This window comes from Haemaphysalis longicornis, unplaced genomic scaffold (genome assembly GCF_048455015.1).
Source record: "Haemaphysalis longicornis isolate Haplotype H1 unplaced genomic scaffold, Haemaphysalis longicornis Haplotype H1 scaffold_1, whole genome shotgun sequence".
In the NCBI taxonomy this organism is placed as follows: Eukaryota; Metazoa; Arthropoda; class Arachnida; order Ixodida; family Ixodidae; genus Haemaphysalis; species Haemaphysalis longicornis.
Window position 1 is genome coordinate 10,432,088 of NW_027526203.1, and position 23,126 is coordinate 10,455,213.

The window sequence follows — 23,126 nt, forward strand, 5'->3', positions numbered from 1 at the left end:
GCGTTTGCAAAGGAGCGCTTTCGAGCTGGTATCGGCCAGAAAGTTAGCTCGTTAAAGAACAAATTAGGGAAACAGAGGCGGGCAAAAAAAAAAAAAAAAACAGAAGAATCTCCAGAATAGTTTTTTTCGTTTGGGAATACTGGAGAGAGATTGACCGTGCCGGCATGTGGCAGTGGAATATGAATTACCGCCCGTGTACACCCGCGCAACGTCCGGCAACAGCGGCCAGAACTTACCGCGGCGCGCCAAGACGCGTCGCGCGAGCCCCATGTTTGGCCCCTTATAACTTTGTTCTCAACAAAATGATGCAACATGTTTTTCCACAGTTTTGTTGTCCACGTAAAGGAGTCTTATTTTCGCAATTTTGAAGAAAATCGAGTATGGGGTTTTTTTTATATTGAGTTTTGAAATTGCGCAATTTCAGAAAAAGAGCCGAAGTTATTCAATTTTTTTTAGTACTTCTAAATTTTCTACAAACACCATCTTTTGTTTATGCGTTCAGATACGTATGGCCAATACAATGGCCGACTTACAAGTTTTTCAGAAAAGAATAAATGTAGATAGGGGGCGTCAAAAACACTAACAAATTATCGTCTGGGCCGATTTCACGATTTTTTTTTAAACTTTTTGTTCGCTGCAGGACGCTGATTTTGCGTTATACAGATTAGCATTCTGGTCTAGTTTATGGCCCAAAACATTTTATACACACCCCTTGTACTCCTTGACGTACACAGAGACGCAAACTTGGAAAAATCTGCAGTTGCCGAAACCACCGCTGCGCTCCGGGCACATTCAAACATTTTTTTTCTCCCGAACTACGCACCTCAGGAGAAAACAAACTTGATTTTCGGGGGTTTCCATATTGCGCGCATATATAATAAAAAAACCAGAATGAACAAAAAATGGTCGTGTACACGCATGTTCGTTCTCTCGTGGAATCGCCCAGTAGCGATCATACACGCAGGGATCTTTTTGAGGGAAGCCCGGCATGGCCTGGGGCTAGCACGGGAGACGGCCAGATTCCGAAATGAACAAGTGCACGGCGGAGCAAAGATCTGCGCGGCTAAAACCCAGTGCCTTCGCCCCGAACGATAAGATCAGAGGAACAGACAGTGGGAAGGCCAATTTGTTAAAGCTGTTTTCCAAGTATCTTTTTCGTATGGAGGAGTACCGTCGGCAGGAGAGGAAAAAATGTTCAGCTGTTTCTAATTCGTTACAAAATGCACAGAGTGGTGAAGGGGCCAGATTGCAGCGATACAAGTAATAATTTAAGTTTGGGACACCACACCGAAAGCTGGTGAGGGTAACTTCACAAGCTCGTGACTGACTAATCCGGCACTTCCATGAGTGCCGAAGGTGCTCGAGGTCATAACTTGCGTACGCAGATTCCTCCATGCTTTGTAGCAGGCCTAATCTTCGAAAGCGTGCCGAGGTGACAAAATTTATGGGTGGTAGAACCTCCATCACTGGGCCATCCACTGCAATGCCCGCCAGAGTGTCGGCCGCTTCGTTGAGCCAGATACCTGCGTGGCCAGGCACCCATACCAAACGAAGTTTTTGTAAAGACGGAGGCAGTAAATACCCAAGGGCCCGACGTAGGGGAGAAGACTTTGAGCCCGATAGGGCAGTGCAAACAGAAAGAGAATCTGTAAGCACAATTGCGTGATTTGTATCCGAATGTAGCTTCCTAAGGGCCAGAACAATCGCTAGATATTCAGCATGAAAAGATGTAGTGAAGTCAGGCAATCGGAGGGAAAACGCCCAATCCAAACCGGGAGAAAAAATTCCCACTCCTGCCTTCTCATTCCGCACAGAGGCGTCGGTTGCAAAGATTACATGGGAGGGGAAACCGGTAAGGTGATCTTGCAAAAGGCCCGTTAAAAGGCTCAATGGGAGTAATTTAGCATTCGTGGGAAAAATTTCATCAAAGGCTATCTCTAAAGATGATACTGAATGATTAGGAACAGGGACAGACAAAAGGGCCACATGTAAGGGGTCTAGTAAAGACTGTACAACTATAACCTGCGGGCGTTTGAATCGGGGCCATGGACTGCTGAAAAACAGCGAAGGCCATGTTACGAAGGCAGTTTGCGGTCTAGATATGGGAGACGCCATTACCCTTATGAATGCGTCAACAGTGAGGACATGCATGCGGAAACGTAAAGGGGGAATTCTGGCTTCCATATACAAAACGTTGATCGGTACATATCGGGGAAGACCCAGGCATAGTCTTAGGGCTTGACGTTCCAGCATTACTAGCGGCCGAAGTTTGTACTGAGGGCTTCCTGAAAAAAGCACACATCCAAATTCTAGGATTGGCCGGACGTACATTCGGTAGATCATTAATAAAGTGTCACGGCGCATTCCAAATCTCTTATTACTTAATCTTCTCAAAACAGAGACAGACCGTGCTCCTTTGGTAGAAATATAATCAATGTGTGGGCGCCAATCCAGATTGTACTCGTATATTATTCCCAGGTATTTTAAAGAATCGACCTGGGGAATGTTTTGTTGGCGGTAGCTGAGAGAAAAGGAGACTGGGCCCCCAGCCGGAAATACAAGGAGAGCACTTTTTTGCACATTTAGGGTGAAGCAGAGGCCATCCAGCCAAATCTCTAAGGCGCATAAATAGGCCTGCAGGCGTACGTACAACGTGTGGATGTCCTTTCCTGACGCGAAAAAAGCAATGTCGTCAGCGTAAACGTACACCTGAATGTCTGGACTTATAGGAACAGAGCTCATCAAAATATTAAAAAGCACGGGAGACAAAACAGAGCCCTGGGGAACACCTCGGGTTTGAGAGTATACTGGAGAGGAGAGGCCCTGCTGAGAACAAAAGAATTTTCTACCTGACAGAAAATTACCGATCCATGATATGATATAGTTTGGGAAAGGAAAACGCTTAAGTGCGTTAAAAAGAATTCTATACTCAACACTGTCATAAGCTTTAGCGACATCCAAGGTAACTAGCACTGCAACTTCTTTTCGTGAGCGTGCCAATTGAATGCGGCTCTCCAGATCAATATGAGCAGACCATATAGAACAGCCCTGCCTGAAACCTACCTGCTTGGGGCTCAAGATGTTTTCGCATTCTAAGATATTTTCAATTCTACTGAGCAGAATTCGTTCTACCAATTTTACTACATTGGAAGTGAGGGATATAGGCCTAATGTTATCTATCACGAACCCCAACCTTTTGTTTTTAAGTAGGGGAACAATCTTTGCCAGTCGCCACTCAGGTGGGACCCACGAATGACGTAAGGAGTAGTTAATTACATGCAAAAGAGAGGCGGGGGACTCACTGAACAGAAGTTTTAGCATTTTGGCTGTGATGCCATCAGGACCTGGAGCCGCGTCGGGGGCTCGACGTAATCCCTCCTCGAGCTCTTCCAGAGTTACTTCTACAAAGTTGTCCTGTCCATATCCGGTAAGGATGGATGGCGCCACCGATGTGAAACGCTGTTGTAATCCCTGTGCAATCCCGTTGAGAAAATCCTGGGTTTCATCCGGGGAAATGATAACCGACTCAACGTTCTGATCTGGGGGAGCTACTTTCCAACTACGTAGCACCTTAAACAGGGTGCTTTTTTCCGTGGGTCCGATAGAAAAGAAAATCGTTGTGTCTTATATTCTTCCTTGGCCTTAGCAATAGTTCTTTTGAAAATTGCGCGAATAAATTTAAAACTACTCCAATTATCGGGGCACTGGTTGCGAAGCAGCCTCTTCCACGCAGCATTTCTGCGTCTCAACTCACGCGTGCACTCATCGTTCCACCAGAAACTGCAAGGGCCATCCCTAACCGATGACACTGTGAATTTTGAACGTTCTGTTGCTTCGCTAATCAAATTTAAAACTTCCGTAGCTGTACTCTCTTCGTCAACTGGGGCCATTGAAGAAAGAGCTGAGCGTAATGCTTTACCAAAGCGCGTCATATCTACGAATGATTGAACTTTCCGGTTCGGAGTTCGCACGGAGCATAAGATTTCGAAAAACACTGGAACGTGATCACTGTTGGTGGCATCAGAAACTGTGTCCCACTCTCTTACCAGACCTGGCGTAGAAAGAGTCAAGTCCACGACTGAGCGGGACTGGCCCCTTATGCAAGTTGTCACCCCGGAGTTATGACAGGAAAGGTTGTGATCTCCAATCCATTCCCATAATCTCCTACCGCATGCATCCGTGCGGTAGCCCCAGGATACGTGGTGAGAGTTGAAATCACCTGCTAAAACACTGTGGGGTTTGCTTGAGGCGAGAGCGGTATCTAATGGTTTCGTCGATGCAACACCAGATGGGAAGTATGCATTAATCACTGTGAAGGGAGTAGAGTTTGGAAGACAGATGTCAACGCCCAAAATTTCGCATTCACTTGATAACAGTGTAAAAGAAATAGATGCCCTGTGGCAGAAAGCCGTGGAAACTAATGTAAGCAAGCCTCCGCCCCTACCTTGCCGGTCCAAGCGGAACGAGCGAAAGTTACGGACGGTAAAAATTTTAGAGGGAGATAGCCATGTTTCCTGGAGCAGAATAATATCCGGGGAGAGCTTAGATATTTGATAGGAGAGGTCAGGAGAAGCACTAATTGCGGAGCGGCAATTCCACTGCAAAACCCGGATCCGCCCTATAGCGACTCGAGCTGTGCAGAATCAATTGCCTGTTTTACAATGTCTCCAGACTTAGAAAAGCGAGCCATACCTTTTTTCGTTTTTGACTTAGGTCCCTTGTCTGTTTTTACATCTGTGGGAGAGCGAGTCCTCTTGCTTTTGAGTGGAGACGAAGGAAAAGCAGTCTCCATCTCAGAAGAGCTATCCTCAGTGGATGAGGAGACCGGTAGGGCATACATGCTTTCAGGGGGCTGGGAAGCAGCGAGGTTTGTATGCGATGCCAAAGGCACTCCAGTGGTTGTCATGGAGGAGCTGGATGTAGACGCACTCATCTCCTGAATACCCTGAGCTGATGATGAAGCAGAAGTTAACGGGAGAGCAGTGTCTGCAATGATTTCCGGATGCTGAGGGCGAAGAGAAGCAGGAAGAAGGGGAACCGCCTGAATAAACTCCGAAAGCTTCGCTGTCAGCAGCTGCATCTGGGCAAGGCACTGGGACATCGTGAGCACCAGCGGCTCCACATGTTTCGCAACTGCCTTCTCTGCTGCCGCGTCCATCATGCTTTTCAAAGCCGTCTCCGTAAGAGGGATCTGTTTAGACGTAGCACCTGCATAGCTAACGGCCCGTTCCTTGACAGTAGCTATAGCTTCACCGCGCGAGCACCGGCGTTTATCGATTACTTCCACAATCCTCTCCTCCTGCGCACGAGCGGTGCAGCTGATTGAGTCCGCCGGGTGATCCTCGCCACAAAGGCAACATTTCACATCACCGCTGCACTGGGAATCCGCGTGCTCTTCACCGCAAGTACAGCATCGAGCTACTGACTTACAGCCTCCCTGACTGTGGCCATAGCGCCAGCATTTGCGACACTGCAACGGTCTTGGTTTGAGGGGTTCGACTCGAAACAAAAGTGGCCACACTGTGGCCACAAAAGTGGCCGGTGTTATCTCTCCGCGCGACCTAGCTCGTGTCGCGCCACATCTTCCTCTTCACCCGGCACATGTCCATCCTTTGGGATTGCCCCTAGCAACAGCTGTGGCGCGCCTAGCAACCGGAGCAGGTGGTAGCTCGGGCGGGAGTAGCGGAGGGCAAGGGGAGAGGAGGAGCGCGCTCGGGCGTGTGAGGGCGCTCGCATCGCGGAGCTCGGGCGGAGTAGCGGAGAGTGAGTGGAGAGGAGGAGCGCACTCGGGCGTGTGAGGGCGCTCGCATCGCGGAGCTCGGTGGGCTCTCTCTCCTCTCCGAGTACCCTCTCTCCGCTCGCTGCGCTCGGAATCTATATAATGCAGTGGAGCGCGCGCCTGGCGCCTTGATAGCGATGGAAGTCGGTGAAGTCGAATCCCTAGCGGCAACGATACCGCAAGCACGAAGTGTAGCACAATGCAACCTGAGCATTACACCTCCCGCTGGCGGTGACGTCACTGCAGTTGCTTCAACGTCATCATCGGTTGGAGGAGAAGACAAGTCTGCGAAGCGAAGAGCGCGTAATGCCGAACGCCGGGCGCTTGCGGAAGGGGGTGTAAAAAAAGCCGCCCGCATCTTCCCACGGGGGGAACTCGAGTAAATGCGTCGCATCTACTCGAGTCAAGCAAAGCGTCACGTCAAGCGAAAGCCAAGCAAAGACGCCCTTGACTGAATTCCGAGCCGGTCCCAGTCGAAGACGTTGGCGTACTTGTAAAGCGGCGTGGACTCTAGGTGTTTGAGCCAAGCGCAGATGTTGCTTCGCCGGAGAACGGCACACCGATTATATGCGCAGCGCGCCCGAAGGAGAGGAAACCGCGGAAGAGAGAGTACTGCACATGCGCCGGCCCCAGCGCGTCTGCCGCGGCTACGACGCAACGTGCCGCGGCTATGACGCAACACAATCCAACACAATCCACTTTAATCCAATCCAACCCAAGCCAAGCCAATCCAATCGAATCCAATCCAATCCAATGCCCCTCGCGAGAGAGTGTTCGAATCCAATCCAATGCCCCTCGCGAGAGAGTGTTCGCTATCGCCTTAACTCGACGCGCATGCGCAGTGAGCGTGCGGACTACGGACGCCAACGCGGGTGACATCGTGAGTTACTGAAATGCTCTGCATTTAAAAGGGTAAAATCCCCCCAATGGTTACGTCACACTCTCGTGTCTCTTCATTAAGTACGCCATTAATAATAATTACTCGCACCGCACTCATCGGTGCACCCAATGCATTCGCATTTCCGCACGATTCCCTTCGGGGAGGTGGGGGGATTTTTTTTAAGTATGCACTTTATTTTTTTTTTTTTTGGTAACAATAACTTTATTTACAAATATATACAGAACAGTATGCAGTGATTACAGTGGTTTCCGAGCGCATCAGAACATGGCTCCACTTAAACATAAAAATGAGGCGATCGGCTATCATGCGAGGAGAGGGTCAGAATGCTTTGCCAAGTAACTGTAAGCCAATCGGGGAGTATTGTCCGCGAAGTCACAGAGCGTTTGTGAAACTTAAGCAAGAGAGATTGCCAACAGGGCTACTGTGTCATTGCACAAAGTTTGAAGTGAACGGGATAGATGGAAAGGGAAGGGAGAAATTAGAGGTCTTGGGTAAAACCATTTCTTGGCCGGTATAACTGGACACCAGCGTTACCCGGGGCTAGCCCTCGAATTGCGTCCCATCTCCTCTGCTGTTGTGACTTGAAATCCATGAGTGCTCGCGTTCCCCGTTCCAGTGCGTCGCGTAGCTCGGAGTCTGCCTCATCCCCGTCGAGGGCGGCAATTGCCCATTGTGCCTTTTGGACGAAGTGTCGCCACGCCGGTCGGGGGCGCTCAGTACATTCGACGGCGTCGACTCTCGCCCTCCATAGCGAGTGGAGCCCTATTACGTGGACACAGTCGCGAAGGAGCGGGCGTTCCGAGGCCGCGTCTAGGAACTTCAGATTTGTCCAAGTGATTCTCCAGCGCGTGTTCAAGGAGCACTGCAGCTCATCCCAGAAGTAGAACGCCGTGTTACAGTCCATGAATACGTGCTCGGCCGTTTCCCTCCCTCCGCACAGCAGACAGCTGGCCCCTCCTGGCAAAAAAAAACCGCGTTCCTCCTGTCTTGCCTTTGTAGGCAGTATACACGTGTGAAAGCGGAAGAAAAAGTCCTTCGAGCCAGTCGGGATAGGGAGCTTCCGTACTCGCCGCAGGACGTCACTTTTCGGCCGACCAAGGGGTGGCAGGCGGTACATGGGCGGTGGGAGGGTCTGCTCTACGAGGTCCCAATACAGCTTCCTTGGTTTCACTGAGCAGAGGTATTCCCACGAGAAGCGCTCCTGCAAGAGGGCCACCGCCCCCGCCACTTCTCTGTAAAAACCTGTTGCACGGGCACCACCTAGGAGCTCCGCTGTTGTTGCGAGCCAAGGGGCGAGGTGCAACGCGCCTACATTCTGCACTGCCGCCTGGAGGAAGCCATCTCGGTGATCTCGGAAGTACAAAAATCGTTGCACGGTTAGTTTAAGCTCTAAATTAACGAGCCCAAGCCCCCCGGCTTCAGCGCTCCAGAAAACGTTGGTGCGGCGCATGGGCTCATACGTGGATCGCCAGACGAAAACAGCGAACAACCGATGTAACTTGGCCACTGAGCCTGCGTCAATGGTCGAGACTCGGGCCGCGTACAAGATGGCTGGGTATACCACGGCGTTGCAGACATGTGCCCTAGAGAAAAGGGCAATATGTCGCGCTCTCCAGGGTTCCAAGTTCCTTCCAGCAGCTGCCAGTTTCGTCTGCCACCTGGGGGCGGTGGCTGTGCGGTTTTCTAGGTTTACCCCGAGGTAGCGGGTGATGCCCTCCCTCCATCGAACTCCGTAGAGTTGTTGTGGTTTGGTGGGCCATTCCCCTAGCCATGCGCCCTCTGATTTCAAAAGATTGAGTTGGGCCCCCGAGAATCGACAAAATGCCTCAGCCATTGCGACGACCTCCCCTGCCTGCTCTCTCGAGGAGCACACAAACGCAACATCGTCCGCATAGGCCAACACCTTGAGCTCTTCGTCGCCGAGAACCAAGCCTTTGGTTGACTTGGACGCTATTGCCATCCTGCAAAGTGGTTCAATATACAATGCGAAAAGGATCGGGGACATAGGGCAGCCCTGCCTGACTGACCTTCCGATGTCGATGGGCGCCCCCACCTCCCCGTTTATGATGATGCTGGTGGTGATGGCGGTGTAGCAAATTTTTATCCACTCGACCATTGTATCCCCTACCCCACATTGACCGAGGAGCGTGAACAGGAAGGCGTGGTCAACCTGGTCGAAGGCCTTTTTAAGGTCGAGTTGTAGGACAGCTAAGGGGTGAATGCCTGATTCCGCCACCTCACAGATGGTCCGCATGCGGTGCAGGTTGGTGTTGATGGAGCGTCCCTTAAACCCGCACGTCTGGTGAGGACCCACAACAAGGGCTGTCTCGAGGCGTTGGGCCAGGATGCGGGCTAGGATTTTATAGTCGGTGGAAAGAAGACTGATAGGCCTGAAGTCTTCCACGTTGGGTGTTGTGTTATGGGAGGTTTTTTTGGGGATGAGTACTAAGTTACTGCTCCGCATGGAGGGTGGTAGCAGTTTTGTGCTTTTGATGTTTTCAAAGACCGCCGCCAATACCGGGCTGATCTCTTCACGAAACACCTGATAGAATTCCGAGATTATGCCGTCAGGCCCCGGTGACTTATTCTTTGAGAGTTTCTTGATCGCGCGCTTGACCTCTTCTACCGATATGGGTTCGTTTATTGTGGCCTTTACGTCCTCTGCAACCGTTGGCAGCGCGCCTGTGACTTCCGGTGGAGGAGCCTCAAGATGAGCGTGCGGGGAAAACAGCCTTGCGTAGTATTCACTGAAGGCCGTCTCCACCTCCTCGCTCCCACTAGCAAGACCACCGGCATGGTTCACCTCGGGAATCCCTTTAGTGGCGGTCTTTGCTCGTTCGAAGGCGCCGAAAAGCTTCGATGGTTGTGCCTCGGACTCCACTCGTTGCTCCCTGCTCCGCACGAGAGCCCCCCAATACCGTTTTTCGAGCTCAGCGCGGATGTCGTTTTTCACGTTACGGATGTCTTCAGAGAATTCACCCGGCCTCTCCTCGTCCGCTTCTACGAGGGAGCGCAGGCACTCCACCAGTCGATTTACTTTTGCCCTTCTGTCTCTCGCCTCTTGTCGCCCGATTGTGATTGCTGCATCTTTGACATGCTGTTTGAAGCGCTCCCACGCAGCTCCATCAATGGGCGCAGTGCTCATTGCTTCAATTTCACCTCTTACGCGATCGACGAAGGACGCGTGTTCGAAGACCGTGGAGTTCATCAGCCAACGGCTGCCGGCTTTTTTTCTGATTTCACGCTCAGCTCGGATGGTACAATATGTCACCAAGCCGTGGTCCGAGAACGCGACAGGAGTGACGGCGTAATCGATCACTAATGGCAACGCGTCCCCCGTCAAGTAAATCCGGTCGAGGCGGGCCTGTGACGTGCCTCGCCATCTAGTGAAGCGGGTGGTTGACCACCCACGGTGAAGGGCCACGTCAGCCAGGTCGCCCTCTCGAAGGACCGCTTTCAACATCCGCGCTGACGCATCCACTACACCCTTAGCACCTGCTCTGTCGCTGGCGTTTACAACGCAGTTAAAGTCGCCCGCTAGGACAACACGGCCCGGGACCACTAGGATGTCCCGAATAGAAGAGAAGAAGTCGGTCCGCGCCTGCGTATCATTAGGCGCATAGACGCACACAAAGCGTGTAAGCTCCCCTCCCACCAGGACGTCGACGGAACAAAAGCGTCCGTCCTTCGCCAGCTCGCAGTCGATTACTGTTAAGAATTCGTGTTTCCGGATTAGAATTGCGGTACCACCCGCTCGGGTGGGTGTGAGGGTGTAAAAACACCAGAACTGGTGGCCGAAAAATCGTACAAAATTTTGAGCGAAGCGACCCCAAACCATCCACCGCCGGCGTCGGCGGCGGCGTCGGCGGCGTCCGCAGTGCTCTTTAAAGAAGAAACAGCATCCGGCGCCAGGTTTCGATCCGAGGACTTTGCGGGCCGCAGCCCGACGCTCTACCGAATAAGCCACGGTACGCGACGCTGATATTGTCAGTAACGCGCCTTATATCTTTAACGCATTCAAACTACGTCGTCAGCGGCGTGCGTTGGCGACTCAGCGGCGTTATAGCGGCTTGATAACTGCGTGGTGTACACGTGATACTACAAACCCGATGGAAGAGATGGAAGAGAAGGCGGCGAGGCGGTGGGCTGCGGGGGCCGAGCGCAAGCGCCGCAAGCGGGCCGACAACCGTGCATTCGCACTTTCACATTCTCCCCCTCGGGGAAATGCGGGGGAATTTTTCTTCCTGACTCTACTATCACATTGGAATGTTTTCTGTCCCCCCCCCCCCCCTCCCTTTTTTTGGGGGGTCTCATTTCAAGTAGTCGAGGTCAGAGCATAATTTTTGTGGGTCTGCGTCGGTACGGGCCACCATTCGAGATTACCAGCGAAACAAAAAGTCATCGAGGGCTCGAGCGGCAGGCGCGCCATATCGTGTACTGTATTTGACGTCACCTAGTCCAGCCAGTAGGGACGCGACGCGCTTCGAACTGCGACTTCGTTTACTGAACAACAAGACCAATGGTGGCCCGCCACGGAATGGAACGAGGTGTGGATGAAGGAACCCGGCGCCTAGTAGACAGTCGGGGAGGAACAGCTCGAAGAGGCGCGTCGTGACGCGTCTCGTCCGGGCGAGGTGTCTGAAGGCTGGGCCGGCGGACTTTCTGCGCCCCAACGGCGTCCATCCAGGAGTCTGACCGCAATCTGCCAGCGGATTGCAGCCTACAGCACACGTCCACGCCCTCAGCCGCTGGGCAACGAGGCACCGAGGGCTCTTCGTCGGCGTTCGTCGCGCGGCCAACCGCCAGCGCATCGCCGACACGCAGCCTCGCAGGTCAATAGTTTCCCCAGATTTTACGACTCCCTCTGTGGGTGAATCTTTCTCTCAGGTAATTTTAACGCTGTGTGCGATGTGCGTTTTTTACGTGAGCATTATAATTAGACGGGCATGTCGACAAAATTTAAGCGTTGAGATGTGAGGACGAAAGAGCGCGTGGACACGTGGTTGCGAAGACTTTGCTCTGCCAGTTCTGTGGTTCTGCTGACCGGCGGCGCACCCCCGCGCTAAGGTGGCTAGCCACCTTACCCGCGCTGCCCGCGGCTCACTACCGCGATCGAAGCGCGGCAGAGGTGGAACGCAAAGCAGTACTTGCGGTTGACACCGTGTTCGATGTGCGAGAGTCGATGTGTTGCCACGGCTTTTAAATTCAGAGCAAGGTGTGCCCATCGGGCCGAGCCTGTTAAGTTCGCGGGGGAGAGGGATCAGGTGCAGGTGCATCAGTAGATTTTCGATTTTCGATCGTATCAGGCCGCCTGTGTTCTTGCGTGCACCTTGTCACAGCCTCCGCCTCTCGGCGCAACATCTCCTATGCGCCCGCAACGTTTGCAGGGGCCGTGTTACGTTTTCCAACTTGTGTTTGTTGATACAGTCTGTTATCGGGTATTATAAGTGGAGCATGAATGGAAGTGGCTCACTTAGCCCGTCACTTTCAAAACGACGGGGCTCGGCATAGCTCATTCTGCACAAGGTATAAGGTCTCTTAGATGTGTGATCTTGGAATGCACAAAGTGCTAAAAAGCAGCTCCTTAAATTTTCTCGCCCATACAACCTTTAGTCTTAATTCTATCGAGTTTTGATTGCCGGACACAGTCCTGGTATTCAAGACTGGCAAAAGAGACCAGTGGTTTGCTCAACGGTGTGGTGGTAACGTGATAATCGGTAATGCCTTGGTTTATTGATTCGAGAGCACACTTTCGACTTGGTCCCCAGATACGTAAGTTTTTGGTGGGTTTTTTTGTTTGTTTGTTGACGTTTTTAGTTGTCTGGTTTATGCTGGTAATTTGTTATAGAAGCCAATAACAGACAGACAATGAACTTTATTGAAGGTCCTGAGGAGCACTGCCACCGTTCAGGGCGGCAGCGCTGCGGGCCGCTCCCACGTGGGGACTGGGAGGCCGAGCCTCACCGCCGCGTCGTGGGCCCTCTGGACGGCCCTTAGCTGGTGTAGTAGATCGGGTCTCCAAGTCGGAACGCCACTCTTCCTCGGTTATGCGTTGAGGGTCCCGAAGTGAGGGACACCGCCAGAGCATATGATCTAAATTGCTACGTTCGCCACAATCCGGGCAGACTGGTTCAAAAGTGTCCGTGTAGAAGCTGAGAGTGGATAGACTAGGATAAGACCTGGTCTGCGCATTCTGAGCGTGGCTGCCTGCGACCTGGAGAGTTTCTCATGCAGAAAAGGAAACCTTCGCCTGCCCAGCTTATAGCGCTGAATAATCTCGTTGAACGTGAATAAAGTGTCTCTGAAGACCTCCCAACCAATCCCCGAGGAATCGCCTCCGTCCGACCCGGCGCGGTGGGTTATCTCGCGCGCGCGGGTGTGGGCTACCTCATTGAGGTTAGTTAAACAGGACAAGTGCGACCCTAGGTGAGCGGGATACCAGGTGATAGTGTGTGAGGAAATGACTTTATTTCCTAGGTTGCGAGCTACCTCGGCCGAAACGGAACCTGATGCAAAGGCCCTAACGGGTGCACGGGAATCAGTGTAAATTTGATGCCGGCTGTCGTCAAGTAAAGCAAGAGCCACCGCGGCCTGCTCGGCTCTAGCCGGGGTGGTGTTCCTGAAAGACGCAGAATTGAGAACTGTGCCACTGTGATCTACCATAACTGCCGAGAAGTTTGCCGATCGGCCATACTGCATGGCGTCCACAAAGCACACGGAGTGCGGGTTGTCGCGAACTTGTTTTAGTAGGGCCTCGCCTCTGGCCCTTCACCTGCCTGCATTGTGCTGCGGGTGCACGTTGCGGGGAAACGGGGAGATGGTTATAGCAGCTCTCTGCTCCTTAGTAAGGCCAACCTTGCGCTCCTCCTCTAGGGATGGGTTACAGCTCAGAACCGCCAGAATCTCCCTGCCAGCGGGTGAAGACGACAACCTGGCAGTCTGAGCCGTGTCCTGCGCTTCGATGATTTCCTGTAAAGTATTGTGCACCCCGAGCTGCATGAGCCTCTCTGTGGCATTCATCGGGATACCCAGCACGCGCTTGATGCTTTTACAAATTAGTAAATTGAGCGTAGCTTTTTCGTGATTCTGCCAGCAGTGCATGGCTGCCACGTACGTGATGTGGCTCATCAAGAATGCATGGAAGAGCCTCAAGAGATTGGCCTCCTTGATACCTCCTCGACTGTTCGAGATCCGAGTAATTAACCGTGTCATGCTATGAGTCTTAGGGGTGATTTGGCGATGGTGTGCCTGTTACAACAGTTCGACTCGATGAGCATACAATAAGAACCCGGATAACCTCATCTCTGAGAATGGGGTGTCCCTCGCTCGTGCGGAGCGCAAGGTTCACCTCTGACAGTGGGACCCAGCTCTTGGGCTTAACCCCTCTCCTACTAGGTCTGTACAATAGGAGCTCCGACTTGCTCGAGGAGAGGTGAAGCCCCGTCCCAGCAAGGAAAGCCTCTGTGCGATCTAGCGCTTCCTCAAGTGCTTCCTCTACCCTACCCTCTCAGCCTCCGACGCACCATACAGTAATGTCGTCAACGTAGAGTGTGTGGTTGATGCCCTTGACCTCCGAGAGTCTCTGAGACAATTTACACATGGCAATGTTAAACAGGAGCGGGGATACCACCGAACCCTGCGGCGTCCCCCTCCTGCCCAGCTCGATGGTCTCTGACCCGAGATCCCCAATCTTTAGCATGGCCTTTCTATGTCTAAGAAACGAGCTGATAAACGCGTGAAAGTTCTGGCCAGGGCCCAGCTCCGAGATGGAATAGAGTATGTGGGCGTGCGAGACTGTATCGAAGTCTTTCTCTAGATCCAAGCCTAGGATGGCTCTAATGTCTCTCGTGTCCCTATCGATGATCTGATACTTGATCAGCTTCATGGCGTCCTGAGTCGAAAGGGACGGTCTAAAGCTGATAATGTTATATGGAAAGAGACCGCGGTCTTCGATGTGCTTGGAGATGTGGTTAATAATATGTTACGCCACTTTGCCTATATGCACGATGTGAGCGAGATCGGTCTGAGATTAGTCATGTCTGGAGCCTGCCCCGGCTCTGGGATCAGGACGACTGACGCCAGCTTCCACGACTCCGGAACCGTGCCCCGTTCCCAGATGCGATTTATCTCCTCCGTAAGGAATGTAATCGACTCGTCATCCAAGTTGCGAAGAAGTCTGTTTGAAATTCCGTCCGGACCCAGAGCAGAATGTCCGTTGAGGGCCGCGAGGGCCTCCCTTACCTTGGGGACGGTAGAGGGCTCATCCAGAGCGGCCATTAGAGGACCTCTGTAGGGCGGGTAGTCTGCATCATCCGAAGTGTCTATAGGTAGTTATCTCTTGGCTAGCGACTCTAGTATTTCCAAATCGGAATTGGCCTGGTGGGCTGCGTGTAGTATGTTATCAGTAGCGCGCCTCTGATTAGACCGGGAATTGGATTCACTTAGTAACTGCTTGAGCAGGTTCCATTTTCCACCTGATCTCACCTGCCCGTCAACCGAATTACACACCTCGTCCCAATGCTGCTTGGAGAGCATCTGACAGTGTAGCTCTATTGTGTGATTTAGTTCCGCAATCTTTTTTCGGAGTTTGCTGTTCAGCCGCTGGCCCTTCCATCTATTGGCGAGGGCTCTTTATGCCTCCAAAAGGTTTGCCAATCGGCTGTCCATCCTATCCACATTTAGGTCGGTGACAACAGACTTGGTGGCGGACGCTACATCCTCCTTAAGCTGCGCTACCTTACTATCTAGGGACGTAGGGGTTTCGGTTTCCCTCTTTTGCCTGTATTTACGAAAAAGATCCCAATCCGTCATCCTAAACTCCTTCAGTGGCCTCTTGTGTACCACTAACGACGTGGCCAGAACACAGTTATCGCTGCCCAAGTCCTCATTGAGATTGCACCACACAGCGGGCCCAACGTTCGCCACGAACGTAAGGTCCGGCGTGGTGTCCCTGGTGCACGAGTTTCCCGTCCTAGTTGGAAAGGACGGGTCCGTAATCAGGGTGAGGCGGCATCCGACTATGGTCTATAGTTGGATGCCGCCTGCCAGAGGTCCGCCCCCTTGGCCGTGACACGGTGATATCCCCACGCTTGATGCGGTGTGTTGAAGTCTCCAGCAACTACCGTACAAGCGGAGATCCTGGCGCCTTTCTAACCGCCTTGGAAATGAGAGAACTAAAACGCTGCCTCATGTCTCGTGGAGAGCTGTAAATGTTAAGTATGAAAAGGCTATCCCTGAGCTGGCCACTCGGAATGATCTCGATTAGAGAGTGCTCCGTTTTACTGTAATCCATGAAGAGATTGCGAACGGTGAAAGTTAACTTTTCGAGACGAGAGTACAAATGCCTCTCTTGCATTCTCCGTTTACCGTATAAGATTCAAATCCAGAAAGTGAGGCCGACTGAGCCAATGTCTCTTGGAGTATAATGACGTGCGGTTTATTAGGATGGGATCTGACGAACTGCTTTAGGACTGCCTTTTTACGTTGGGAGCCGCAACAGTTCCACTGCCAAATAACTATCTCGCTATCGTGTCCCGCCATGGTTGGGATCCTCGATTACCCTGTCGTGCGAAATGCTGCGCGCAGGCCGCCGTGACTGATCGTGACCGGCCGCCGTGCAGGGCCGCCATGACTGTAGAGCTACCTGTCGATGGAGATGCGTCTGGCACGAAGGAACAAGGCAGGTTAGCTGGTATCCTCACATTAGATTCGACCGAACCGATTCTCGCGTTCAGGGCAGAGACCGCTTCGCTGAGGGCTTCGAGCGTGGTCCTCAATTCGGACTGGAATTCCTTTAACTCGGCTCTAAGCTCGTCGAAACCCTCGTCTCGTATGGGTTTAGACCTCTTTTTGGCGAGTTTCCCGATAACGGGCGCCTCGGGTTCCATCGGCGTTGTTACCTCCTCGGTTTCGGGTGGTAAAGGCCGTTGAGCCGGTAGGGCCTTTCCTGCCCTTTTCATCTCAGCTATTTCATCAGTTGCTCGAAAGCGTTCTTCAGCAAAGCGTCCTCGCGTTCGAGCTGTACAATCCTAGCCGCGCTATGCTCTGGTGGTGTTGACGAAACCCCCATTACCCTTGGTGTAAGTCCCTTGACTCGATCGACCCACGTGGTCGGTTCAGCCTTGGGTCGCTCCTGGAAGCGCACGGCTGGTGGCCCCCTGGAGCGGGAATGTCTTCTGGATCGCAAACGTTCCATGGAATGGGAGTGTCCGGTTTTGGACCAAGAACGTGGCGTCTCGAAGCGTCCCCTGGAGGGTGACCTGCTCCGGTCACATTTCTGTCTGGTGACACAGGTGACTTGGCACTCCCTTCTTCTGCGAACGACGTACGGCAGTTGAAACCGCTGCTTACACTGCTTGTCCGCCGTGGGATGACGGCCCCCACACAGGGCGCATGTTGGCGTACAAACGTGGTCCTCAGGCGGGGATGCAATGCCACACCCTCTGCAGATCGCCTTTTTGGGCGTCGGACAAATGTCGGCCCGGTGCCCCAACCTGCCGCAGGCGTAGCAAACGTCCGTTTGTTTGCGGTAGAGCGTGCAGCGAAGCATGCTTTGTCCACAAGACGTAATTTGGTACCTTTAGGCCATCAAAAAGGACGACGGCCGTAGTGGTGTTTGACGCCCCTGACGACCCCCTTGCACGTGTTGTCCGGCGCTGCCAAGTAGGAGCTGACCTCGTAGTTTGCCACTCCAACCGTGATTGACTCCACTCTTAAGATATGAATGAATTTGAATGTGTTTTGGTGCATGAATGCGATACCTAAAAGCGTATAAAGCCCTGGTAGTTTTGTAACATGGTTCAAGCGGACGCTCAGCCTTAACACTTATGCGAATAATACGCATGTATCATATGTTTCCACAGTGATAACACAAGTGGTAAAAGTTACAGCAGAAAAATCTGGTAGTGGCCGAGTTATGTCATGGCAGTGTTTTGTTAGTATTTTATTAGCTTGTGTAGGTTCCAATCTCACATTTGTTAAATCTGTATTTTTTGTAATCTCACTTCTAAAGGTTCTTCAACAGCTGTATGATAATGCAAAGATCTCTAGGGGCGGTCCTCTGTAAATGTGCGGAAAAGTTTTACATGTTGGAACCTGAAACTTGGTGCACATACGTTCTGGACCTTACCACTTTATCATGAGGCCTTTGTAAAGAGGATTGGACCAACAGTGGTCTCCACACATCCACATGCTTGCTCCACTAACAACGGATCATTTTAATGCGTGGGCAATAGAATAGAAGTGCATGTCGGCACGTTTTCTCCGTTGAAATGCGGACAGAGGGCAACATATGAACAGAGAATGACACAGCCATGATCTAGGACCATTGGACCAATTGCAAGCCATGACGTCAAGATGGACTGGCAACGGTGGAGCATGCCTTTGCAGCTGCCAGCCTAATTGCTCGGGAAGCAGCCAATCCTCACCGCCCAACACCTCAGCGTAAAGTGGAGTGTGCTGCAAGTGCAGGGCTTTATATGTGGCAAAAAAAGGATATAATGGAAACGATGGCGATGAAATCCTGATACTGGTAGACAAAAGGAGCGGCAGGCAGCCAGTGCCGCCGCTAGTGTGAGCAAATGTGGTCACTGAGACACTTGGCATGCAAAATACGATTGGTGCAGTGGCCGGGGGCCGCATGAGAATCGTTGTGTGGCCAGAGCAAGGTGTGCACATTGGGCCGAGCCTCAAATTTGAGAGGGCGAGGGTTCAGCTGCTCATGCACTCCTTAAGATGCACCAATGAATTTCCCATTGATTTTCTTTCATTGCATTTCAGGCGCCCCCTGCCGACGTCTCTCAACCTCCCCCCGTCGGCAGAATATTTCCGGTGCACCCACTCAATCGTGAGGCGAGTTACGTTTGCAAGGGTCTTTGCTTTATTCCTGCTAGCTCTTACAAGTTTGTCCTCATCCAATTGCTTGCTCCTAACGCTAGGCCCTGATTTGCGCACTTTGTTAAAGGTGTGGTTCCCGTGCTAACATAGGCATTTCATGTCTCAGCCTAGTTCCATTCTTGAAGTAAGTTTTAACCGAATGACAAGCACTAGAGCTTTTTTCTGATTCACAATGCTTGCCAGTATAGATAGTTTCTGAGCGAGATGACTTCCAATCCTGTTCCGGCACCTCTTGGATGAACTAGGGCGGGTCATTAACTGAGGCTTCGCATGCTACTCTGAATAAATTCAAGGCACGCTGTATACATTTAGTAACAGGGTACGGGTTGGTATATACCACCCATCTTTAAAGAGCATTGGAGTCTCAAAACATTGGTTTTTTTTGTTCTTCTCCATTATGAAAGCAGCCACTGCAACTGGGCATCTAACCCGTGATGTCGTGATCAGTGACCCTGTGCGTTAACCAGAAGCCACCTCGACACATGCTTGAAATAGTTATTGCAACTCGTCAAGGACAAATGGAAAGATGACCCCGCCAATACCCACACAACTTCATTTTTTTTTTCTCAGTTCGATGCTGCTTCTATCTTTGCCTGCAGGCTACTCCAGTGATGAATGGCCAACCCTTTCGGCTGGAACCTTAAGCCCAACATGGCACACCATGCTTCGATGGACCCATGCTAGTGCCAGGAACCATGGAGTGGAGCCCACCAGCGCATGGAGTGCCTAACTGGTGTGTTGCACGGTACGTAACCCGTCTTTTGTTACACGCTGTGTTCGCAATGAGTTGGCAAAACACAGACTGTGGCAAACGTACTGCCAGGATGGAGGGACAATCGGCGCTTCTTGGTAACACCTACAGCAGGACGGTCTGTGAAAATTCACTTTACACACAATGGGCAAGGTTGCAAATTTTCTTGCAGTCGACATGCACACAGCTGCCGCGCATTTTACTGGCTTGCTGTCTTCTGGGTTTCGGTGATGTACGGGCTGCATGCATATGCAGCTGCCGTGCAAGGGAAATCACTGTGCTGTGGGCCTGTCTGCCACAATAGTACACAGCTAGCGTATAACAAGATATTTTTCTAGAAAAAGGGACATGACATTGACGAGAGGAATGGGAATATCCAGCGCTCTAGAAGTTCAACCTCGTATTTGGCGTGCCCTTTACGTAGGCCTAATTGCAAAAGCCCGGTGAAATAAGGCTGCTTATTTTTGAAGTTGAAGAATTATTGGTTTTGGTCGTTAGATTAGGTTGCATTATGTTAGGTCACGTTAGATTTAAGCTGTTTTTTGTATGACAATAAAATGGTCAGCTGACAGTCTGCTGACAATGTGACTATGACTATTCAGAGAGCAATGCCAGTTTGGCAGGTTGAGTAAAAATCAAAATAGACTGCTGCCTTGCCTTATAGCAGTGATCAGAGTCGGTTAACTATGCAAGTGACTGCCTAGTCAGCAACTGTCGCTCCCAAAACAAAAACTGCTGGCTCCAGAAGTTTCTCTGATGGCTTGCAAGTTTTTATCAATCCCTGTGGGGTGTACACCAATGGTACGGCAATGACAACTTCCTTTGGAGCCATTGCAAAGTTTCCATCAATAAGGGCACCACTTATAAGCAAAGTAGCAGTAAGCATTCTGTTTTACGAATGCAAGGATGCTGGAACCAGTATGTGATCCATTGTCATAGATGAGAAGCTGTTCGGGGGTAATACCGGATTGTCCTCTATGCCCCATTTGAAACTTTTCCTCTTGGTATATAATCGTAATTTGTCTTAAGCATTGTATATCTGAACCTTACCACTCATGTTATTTTGCTTCCTATAGATGTATTTGTGACGTTGGATGTTGACACCGGCCACTGACCGCGTGCCACCGATTCACAGAAGAGCCAACGTGCGTACCACCCCGCGGGAGACACCACCATGCTGATCCCGGTGCCCGGTAGAGGCGACAACAACTGGCCAGATGGGAGCTCCCCGAACCAGCACCCAGCTCTGCTTCCCTCCATGCCCCGGTGGAGGTTATAAGGCCCACACACCCCTCGATCGCTACCTCGCCACCCACCATCATCGGAGATGCCATAGGAGACATACGAAAGCACTCCCGAATCCTGGCAGAGTTCCAGCCAACGGTCATCCCTCGTACCCATCTATGCAGACCAGCAAGCCCGCAGCAGCACCTCGAGTTCACCCCCACGGCTCTGCAGCGTGTGTGGACACCACCGCGCTTCAGAACAAGAGCCACGACCTTTCCGGGACAACAGAGCAAGCGCACCCCGGCCCCATAACGAGAGGCACCGTCCACGAGGTTCAGCACCAGCCGCCTTCCTGACCCCCTCCTACAAGTCACACTATCTTGCCGGGTGAGTGCGTTGGCACCAGCCCAACCTCACTGTTTATTTCTATAGCCAAACCTGTGTTTTACCCTCGACTCCATGTGGACCCACCTAGTGGGTAGCATGACGCTATACCCCTTATCGGGGGCGTCAGATATGCACGCTGCCCACATGGCTCCAAGCTGTGGGAGAACAAATGTTTTTGCAGCAATTTATCACAATTTCTTGCAAGCCACAAAATTGATTTGGGACCATTTTATCGATGTTGCCACTACAGACCATACTGTCCCAATTCCTGATATACATAGCTTGTTGGGATAGTGGGGTGGTAAATCAGTAGTGCAATTAAAAGTGTTACTTCCGCCAATTATGCATTTTTGTGGCAATGCAGGCCTGACATTGATTTGATTGTAGGGTTTAACGTGCAGATGCAATGCACGTGATGAGGCGCACCGCAGTGGAAGGCTCCGGATTAATTTGGACCAGCTGGGGATTTTTAATGTGCGGCAAAATCTCATACACACAGGCGTTTCTACTTTTCTTTTCCATCAGAAAAGCGGCCGCCACGGCCGGGAATCGAACCCATGTCCTTGTGCTCAGCGGAGCAATGCCTTAGCCACTGAGCCACCGTGGTGGGTTGCACGGCATTACACAGTTTGCTCTCATTTTAGCTGTTATTATTATTTCGAACATTCTTTTGTGGGCTTTTTTTGTTAGTCTGTTTTTTGTTGAATAATGCATACTTGATTTTGTCAGATCATTGTAAATTTTATTTTTCTATTTCTTATTTCTTGGTTTTTCAAAATCCTGTTCGATCAATTATTTCCATTTACACTATATTATAACGATTTAAGGTGTTAATTCCGCCAGTTATGCATTTTTGTGCGAATGCGGGGCGTTACACGGTCCTTGCTGTGGGGGGTACTCGACAAATAATGCTACGCATAGAAATATCTTTCCAGCTATGCATTTATATATAGAAATGAAGACGACTTTAAAAAACTCTGCGGAGTGGTTTTCTGCGTGATTTTTGACAAATATTTCCGTTGGAATGACAATGTCGTAGGCATGAACTACAGAAGGCCAACTTTTGAAGCACTACTAGGTACATGCAAGCAGAACAGGAGTGAGTTGTATCACTACAACTGCCTTCTACACTTGCAGGCAGAGCCACCTCCGTCCGCAGCACTGGACACCCTGGAGGCCTCTGCACGCTTGAAGACTTCTGTTCACGACTTGTTGGCATTCAACCACGATATTGAAATTTATTGCAATAGATAATAAATGTTTTATAAAACGAGCCACTGAAGCCTGACAGTTCTTGGTGGCTGTCCAGGTCTGCGAAGTGGGCAGAGTGCTTAAACACAGTCTGTGGCATGTGTCACTTCATTTTCATCAAGACCACAGTCCCAGGCCCTCAACCCTGGCCCCAGGACTGCAGCCCTAAAGAAAAATGCGCCGCCCATCCCAAGGCCGGAGGCAACAGCTGAAGGACCTTCACGCTTCTTGCCGCAATCTTCCTCCCCCCACTTTTGATCTTACACGCTGCGAAGGCACTTGCACGCACCAGGCTGAGACTCGCTCCCTGCCTTGTGACCTACCGTAATTCTTCACTGTATAATGACCCGAGATGGCAGGCCCCCTGTCAGGTGTGTGGTGCCTATACCGACGTTAAACATACTTACTGGGCTTGCGCTCATGCCTAAAGATCACCTCACCTACTTCATCCACACCTTTTACCATCCCACATTCCATACTCGTGAAAAAGCGCGGCCGCTCCTCCACCTAATCTTCGCCCGATCCTCTGGCCTCGCCTCGCCCGGCACATTGCCCACATGCGGGGCACCGACTCCTGCAGAGTACCCGCCTAGATCCATTCCCAACCCACCAGAACCCCATTTTCGGCAGCCCGGACATGGGCCGCTTAAAATCAATTGTTGCTTGTTTGAATCGGTAAAACCTAACTTTGCTGATTCCATATGATACTGAACATTCATGCCCACATGCACTTTTTTTTTTTTTTTTTTTTTCATACTTCTAAGAGTTATGCGCAAGCCAGGTGATAGCCCAAACGTGAAGTCCATTTTCATCTAACGAGCGTATTTTGTGAGGATAAATTGTAAGAGCGGTGCGGGTGACATGCAATTTGCAGTTTTTTGCAACTTTGGGGCTTTGTGCACACCACGGTGGAAGAGCTGTCTAAAATTTGAAAG

General features: G+C 51.2%; 1 long non-coding RNA gene across 1 annotated transcript; it reads left to right on the top strand.

Annotated features, from left to right (window-relative positions):
* Positions 1 to 11,260: 11,260 nt before the first annotated feature.
* LOC144163190 (uncharacterized) lies at positions 11,261 to 22,215 on the top strand. The gene is made up of 4 exons (XR_013320857.1): positions 11,261 to 11,512; positions 19,175 to 19,320; positions 20,403 to 20,940; positions 22,078 to 22,215. It is a non-coding gene; the product is annotated as an uncharacterized LOC144163190 (long non-coding RNA).
* Positions 22,216 to 23,126: the final 911 nt, after the last annotated feature.